This window comes from Carlito syrichta, unplaced genomic scaffold (assembly GCF_000164805.1).
Source record: "Carlito syrichta isolate Samal-C Ts95f unplaced genomic scaffold, Tarsius_syrichta-2.0.1 Scaffold289400, whole genome shotgun sequence".
NCBI classification, from domain to species: domain Eukaryota; kingdom Metazoa; phylum Chordata; class Mammalia; order Primates; family Tarsiidae; genus Carlito; species Carlito syrichta.
Genome location: NW_007233496.1, coordinates 79,780 through 87,121, shown reverse-complemented (window position 1 = coordinate 87,121; position 7,342 = coordinate 79,780). Strand labels below are relative to the sequence as shown.

The 7,342-nt window shown below is 54.4% G+C and overlaps 3 non-coding genes across 3 annotated transcripts; 2 read left to right on the top strand and 1 right to left on the bottom strand.

The window, feature by feature from the left end:
- Nucleotides 1-730: 730 nt before the first annotated feature.
- TRNAG-GCC lies at nucleotides 731-801 on the bottom strand. Its single transcript has one exon. It is a non-coding gene; the product is annotated as a tRNA-Gly (tRNA).
- A 3,593-nt stretch (nucleotides 802-4,394) lies between these two features.
- On the top strand, nucleotides 4,395-4,466 carry TRNAD-GUC. The gene has a single exon. It is a non-coding gene; the product is annotated as a tRNA-Asp (tRNA).
- A 1,024-nt stretch (nucleotides 4,467-5,490) lies between these two features.
- TRNAE-CUC lies at nucleotides 5,491-5,562 on the top strand. Its single transcript has one exon. It is a non-coding gene; the product is annotated as a tRNA-Glu (tRNA).
- Nucleotides 5,563-7,342: the final 1,780 nt, after the last annotated feature.

Here is a 7,342-nt window from a genome sequence, read left to right as displayed (position 1 = left end):
AGACTGGTGAGAAGCAGGTCTAGGCCAGGGCCCAAAGTAAGAGGAGATGCAACCAGACCCGAGACCTCAATCACTCCCATTAGGATGATCATTCCTGTGGCAAGGGCATTTTTGGGGCTGAGATGCAAAGTGGTAGGAGATAGATGCAGAGCAGGGTCCTCGACCAAGGTCGTGAATTAGCGTTAGGGTGGGAGATTCGAGGTGGCAGTGGTGGTGTGGTCGGCTTCGGAGATTTATTGTGGATCTGCTGCAAGACAAGTATCTAGACTGTGCACCTGCCACGATGACTCCTCGTGTGCATGAAGGATGGTGTTGACCTCTAGGAGATCACAATGCGTCGCTCTTAGGACACACAACTTCCTTGCTGCTGGATAGCAGCTATGGCACAGATTAGCATGTGGGGACAATGGAGAGAGGAGAAAGCAGAAGGGGAGAGAGGAAAGAGAGGTAATGTGAAGAGAAGAAGTGGCACCAGTATGTGGTGTCCGGTGGTCTTCCTTGAGGTGCAATTGGAGGAGAGGGTGGCAGAACAATAGAGAAAGGGTACCAGGAAGCTTATACACAGGGGGCCGGTTGGGAGAATGGGGCCAGAGAGACCTGAGGAACCTGCAGAGATGGATTTCGCGTTGGGATGGAGCCTGTGTAGGTCACACATAGAGTTCCTAGCATGAAAACCTGAAAGCAACAGCTTTTGGAAGTTGGGACTGCAGGACTAAAAGTAGTCAGGCACTGCATGGGCCGGGAATCGAACCCGGGCCTCCCGCGTGGCAGGCGAGAATTCTACCACTGAACCACCCATGCACAGATGTTAAGGAGGACTGCCATAGTGGGACTCGCTGCCCACTGCCCGACACCGGTCTCCGTAGTTGTGGGTATCTGCCCCAGCTGAACCTGTAAAATGGCCCAAGGTGACAGGGACGGCTCAGGCGACTGGAAAGAGAGCCTCCAGTCACGTCGAGGGCGCTGGGAAGCAGTGCATAAGGAGAGAATTGGACTCACACCACCCACCCTGCGCTTTCTCTGCCCAGGACCAGTTGGTGTCGCCAGATGAAGGACCAGCCCTGGCCCGTCCACGAATACCAAGTGGAGCGGATGACTTGGGGCAGCCTTGCTGAGCGAGGACGTTCCCTTTAGCGACCCATGGCACCAAACGAAAGTCGCTTTCTGAGTTGGATGGTTTTCTTGCCATTGTGCATGTGCGTATGTGCCCGTTGAGAGAGAGGAAGAGGGAGAGACAGAGGGAGAGGAAGAGGGAGAGGGAGAGAGAGAGATATTGGGGTGACACAGGGGTCAGGTCCCACCGCTACTGCAAGCTTGTGAGGGAAAGAGACCAACTCTCTGTGAGCTGGCTACTGCACTCTGGCCAAAGCTCGCATCACAGGTCTGCCTCTGATGGGCTGGTGGAGAGGAATCAGAAGCTCGATGATGGATGGGAGACACTTCTGTGGAGAACGGTAGCCGGCTTAGGAGCAGGCTGGCGTGGATGCCGGCGGGGATTGTTGCATGGGGATGCGATGTGGCACAAAGGTGGTCCGGTGGGACCTGGGCCTGGTGTTTGTGGGTTCTTTTGGGGATACTAGGGATTTCGATGGTGACTCTCGGGGCAATCTCTCTGTCAGGCCGTGTGCAGGGATCCCTCATCCTCTGGCAGGCAGGCATCTGGGCTGTGTGTGTCCTTGCAGGCAGGTGGAAGTGAAAGATGCCCAAGAGTGAAGAAGCATCCAGGGCACAATCTAGCGAGATGTGGACGGTGGGGGCTGAGGGGTCGGTGGAAAGCTCAGGGTGTTGGCTGGCCACTTGTTGGGCACTGTGGGGAAGGCTGAGAGGAGGCTGCTCTGCTGTGATGAACACACAGAAAGGAGAAAGGGAAGAAAATCATGGGACACAGGGGTCCAGAGGACAAGTTGGCCAAGTGAGCTAAGAGGACCAAAGTGTGGCCTCTAGAACTCGGTGGGTCGCTCTTAGGAGTAGAGACTTGGTTGGCGGCCATAGCATAATTTCAGGATTGAGGATCAATGGAGAGAGAAATGGGGGGAGGAGAGAGAGGAAAGGGGAGAAATGTGAAGAGCAGAACTGGGCCCAACGTGTAGTGCCCGGCGGTCTTCCTTGAGGTGAAATGACTCAGCTGGAGGACAGGGTGGCTGGATAATGAAGAGAAAGCGGACCCAGAAGATGTTGGGGACCTGGGACTAGCTGTATAAGTGAAGCCAGTGAGGCTAGGAGACCTGGCAGAGTCGGGCTTCACGTGGGTGCAGAGACTGTGTAGGACACACACGCAAGTCCCCAAGCCTGAAGAGGCGGAGGCGAGCTCCGCTGGACATTGGAGCTGCAATTCCAAAATAGAACACGACACAGCATAGGCCGAGGATGGAACCTGACTTCCCGCATGACAGGCAAGAATTCAACCAGTGAGCTACCCACAAACCAGTAGTAGCAGAGGCTCCCACAGTGGTCTTCATGTTGTGCTTCTTTTCTAGTTGAATGTGCATTTGGAAACCTATGGGACAGGGAGCAGACCATCGAAGGAAAGGAGAGACTCTGGTCACGTCAAGAGCGCTGGGGTGTGGTGCATCAGGAAAGAAGCCGACTTGCTCCTCCTATCCTGCACATTATTTCCCACCCAGAGCAAGAGACTGCTTTCTGATGTGACCAGGTCTGGCCCACCCCCAGCACTATAAGGGCAGGCGACCTAGGGTGGCCGTTGCGGAGCACGGATGTTCACCCTTGGCCCCGACCAAATATCGCTTCTGAGCTGACTGACTTTCTTTCCATTGTCGTGCATGTAAGCGTGTACTTGTGAGAGAGAGAGAGAGAGAGAGAGAGAGAGAGGAGAGAGAGGTGGGGGGCCGGTCCTGCCACCACTACGTGGGTCTGAGAGAGACAGACCAACTGTGTGTGATCCTGGCTTCTGCGCTCTGGCCTATGGCTCCCACCAAGGGTCCGGCTCTGATGGATTGGTGAGGAGGCAGTTCGAGGATGAATGAGAGGGGATATCTGGCAGAGCAGCAGCAGACTCGTGACAGGCTGCAAAGGACCTCCTCGGGGGTAGTTGCGACTGTCTTGGCAGGGGCTTCCCGCGTGGAGATGAGGTGTGGTGCAGCGGTAGTCCCGGCTGGACCTGGGCCTGGCATTTGTTCTGGCTGACGGGGATCTAGGACTTTTGCTGGCGACTCCCAGGGGCAATCTCCCTGCCAGGCTTTGTGAGGAAGCGGGGAAGACCCCAGAGTGAAGAAGCGTGGGGAGCACAGTCTAGCGAGCCTGGATGGCGGGGGCTGAGAGGTCAGTGGAAAGCACAGGGTGTTGGTTGCTGTGGCTCTGGTAGCAGAAGTGTCTAGCTCCAAGAGCGAGTGGCTGTTCAGGCAGAAATTGAAGGGTGACTCGGGAAGAACTTTGCCCACGTGACAGTTCTGGAGGAGGGATGTGTTGAGAGGCAGAGAGGCGGAGCATGGGGGAGGAGAAAGGCTGGGAAGAGCGGGGACGATGGACAGCTAAGGAGAGAAATGGGGTCAGATCACAGCTGCGTGTGCCTGGACGGGGATGGGACTGTTAGAATGATCAAGGACAGAGGGTGGAAGGCGCTGGAGCACCGTCTGGGGATATTTTTCTGGACGCCAGCGGTTGAGCATGAAGAATGACCATGTCTGAGAAATCGCTGCGTGTGAGAGTCCAGCGTCCAGGTGGTTGAGTTTGTAGAGTGAGCAACAGCTCCGGGAAGGGACCGCGGGTGAAGTGGACAAGGGTTGTGATGGGCGTTTCCTGGGATGGGTGGAGCAAAAGGCGGACTTGTCAGGAGTGGGATTCGAGCCTACGCCTCCAGGGAAGACTGTGACCTGAACGCAGCGCCTTAGATCGCTCGGCCAGCCTAACAGGGAGCCTAGTTCTGTATCCAGTTACCTAGCTGGGAGCCGGCACGATCGCCTCTGCTCTTGGGCCGCAGCCGTCTGAGTGTGGTGCCGGAGCAAAGGCCGCGACAGCCGTGCGGGAGTCAAAACAGTCGCCTCAATCTGATCTGACGTGAACGCCCCCCGCGTCTCTCCAGGCTGTACCCCGCCTGGCGCGCGCCGGTCGCCTCCCGAAAGCCTGGTTCGCTTGCCCCGGGCCCCACCCTGCAGACGCCGACCCTGCGTGGGAGGCAGCAGGCAGGGCGCACTGGGAGATTCTAGGACCCCAGTCATGGTCATGATCGTGGTTCGGCTTCAGGTCCGGGAAGGGTCAGAGTGTGGTTCGTTCGGTGTCGCGGTGGGTCGACGTTGGCTACACTAGTTGGGTGGTGGAGGCGGCGGCGGGGTCGCGATGTGGGAATCGGGGGACCGGTATGCGCCAGGCCTTTGTTGTGCAAGAGGATAGAAGCAGAGAAAATTGTCTGCCGTCGAGGCGGAGCGCGCCCTTGGTAGTCCTCGTTAGTATAGTGGTGAGTATCCCCGCCTGTCACGCGGGAGACCGGGGTTCGATTCCCCGACGGGGAGACGAGCGGTTTTTTGTTTTTTTGTTTTTTTTGACCGCGCCTCCGTCCCCGCGGTTTCTTTTGGGACACTGCCCGTGGTGCCCCACAGCCATTCTTCTTCTTCCTTTGCCCTCCAGCCAGGCGCAGGGTGCCATCTCTTGCCTGGCCAGCCCGCTCCCTTGCCTTGACCCTCTTGGCTCCCTTGGTCAACCTGTTCCCTGGACCCCTAACTCTGGTGGTCCTCTTCCCTTTCTCATTGACGGCCACGCGTTCACTACAGCGAAGTGGTCTTCTGAGCTGTCCCTACAGCACTCGACAAGCCGACCGGCCTAATCGGGTGTCGTAATGGACTCCCTGGGACGCACAGGGCCAGAACCCTGTGTGAGTGAGTGCCCAGTGGTGCAGACTGTAACCTCTACCCCTCTAGTGAAGAAGGGCCTTGGCGGGCTGTGGCGTGGAGCCGAGGGCTCAGGGACAGCAAGAGCTCCGGACCTCCAGAAGCAGGCAGGCAGACTGGAGCAGCCAAACTCGCCTGGCACAGGTGGGGTGCAGGGTGGTCTTAATTGTCCCGGTTTCAGTGTAGAGCCGTGGGCAGAGCTGGGCGTCTGGGCAGGGCTGCGCAGGGGTTTGGCCGCTGCTGGTCAAAGCACCGTGCCAGGTTGCCTGGGCTGCTCACTGCTGGGCTCGGTGTGTTGGTGGTGTAGTGGTGAGCGTAGCTGCCTTCCAAACAGTGGGCCAGGGTTCGATTCTCAGCCAACCCAGTGGGACTACGCTTTGTGAAAGTCCGGGGTTCGCAGCCCTGTAAAGTATGGCCTGTGTTGGCTGTGTGGGTGTCCCAGAATAAAGAAATCGCCGAGAAGATATTGCAAACAGGAACAGAATTGCCTGAACTAGTGGAGTGCTTGGACAGCATACAAGGGGCAGGGGACAGTGAGCAGCTTGGTTTTAGCTTTTCCTGGGAACAGGTTACCAGCACCAGGAATACTACTGCTGCACATTTTAGTGGTCGTACCCAGGAGGCACTAACTGGAAGCAAATGTCGTGACTCCCTGGTGGTCTAGTGGTTAGGATTCGGCGCTCTCACCGCCGCGGCCCGGGTTCAATTCCCGGTCAGGGAAGTACTTCTTATGCTCTACCTTCAAAATATCCCCAGCCACTTGGATTTTAACGCATGTCTCTCAGATCCAGGCCTTTTCACGTGTTCCCAGAGCACTCCCTGGCTACCTCTACCCATCTCTCCTTTGGCCTCGCTCCCATCTTGGGACACCATCTTTATCCCTCTTCTTTGGTGGTCTCTCCACGATCCCACTCATCCTCAGCTCCAAACCCTAATGGACAGGACAACCATCCCTTGACAATAAACACACACACACACACACCTTGCTTCTGGCCATGGAATGGGCCACCACTGCACACACACACACACACACACACACACACTTGCTTCTGGCCATGGAATGGGCCACCACTCTCCAGCAACGCTGCTTTTGCTGCCAGGACAAGTACAGTGGCTGATTCTTGACACCTTTTTCTCTGCTGCGGGGATCTGTGCCTACTGCTTTGGCCACCTGCTGTCCCTGACTTTGCTGCTATGGCTGCAAACGTTCAGGCTTTTCCAACCCCGAGCCCGACCCCGTGATCGGGCTCCCCGTGTCAGTGGTTTCGGTTGGCATGGGAGATGAACTCGAGTGAGCCGATACCTCAGGCCATGGTAACAGTGGGAGAGCTCGGGAAATACTTCTCTGGGTATTTTTCTTCTTTGTACTCGTGCATAATATTGGTACATATTTATGGGGTACCTGCGATATGTTATAGGCTGAAAAGAGCCATTCTGTTGTATTAGAATAGCCATTTAGAAGACTTAAAAACTTGTATTCTTTTGTAGTAGAGTTGGGCTAAACGTAAAAGTCGCTTGGATTCAAAAGTGGACATTTTTCCTATTTGCTGCTCCCACGCTCTCCTATTACTAACCAAACTTTATTTTGTTTATTTATTTATTATTTTTTTGAGTTGAAGTCTCACTCTGTTGCTCAGAGAGCTGGGTGTGCAGTGGCCATGAGTGTGCCTCCTCGTAGCCTTGACCGGCTGGACTTCAGTCTTCCAAGTAGCTGAAACTACAGGTATGCGCCACCACACTCAGCTAATGTTTTGATTTATTGTAGTGTCGAGGGCTCACCAAGTTGCCCAGGCTGGTCTCAAACCCCTGGATTCAGGCAATCCTTTCATGTCTGCCTCCCAAAGTGCTGGGATTAAGGCGTGCTTATCTAGTAGCCATTCCTGATGCTGAAAAAGAAACAGTCAGGAAAGCCAGACCACCTAATGATTAAGAGAGTGAACCAAAGCTGGCAGGAGTGTGTTGGAAAGCTTGGAGCGGACGTTGCCCACCTCCCCTGCATCTATGAATATAAGGACATCGGACTATTATAGACCAGGGCTCTGGGAATAAAAGATTGTTACAATGTTTTCCCTTCTGTCCAAATATTACAGTTGTCTGCCCCTTCCTCTAAAAAACTGTAAAAGAACATATTGTAAATTCCAAAATGTTATCTAAAATGTCCACATGACCAGGAGACTTTGGTCATGTTAATGATTACATCTCAAACATTGTTAATGTAAATCTTGAGTCGTGCTAAAACTGCATGTAGGCTTCAAACTTGGAGTGGGTGAATTTTAGCTATAAATACTGAAATGAATCTGTGTTGCTTTGAGTGGGTTTTGTGGCAATGATGCCAACCTGTCTCCCTATAACGTGGTTATAGAAGTTAAATACTCCCTTGTTTCCCAGTCTCTGCCTCTCATATTTTATTTTATTTTATTTTATTTTATTTTATTTTATTATTTCATTTTTTTGAGTTGGAGTCTCACTCTGTCACCCAGACTGGAGTGCAGTGGCCGCTC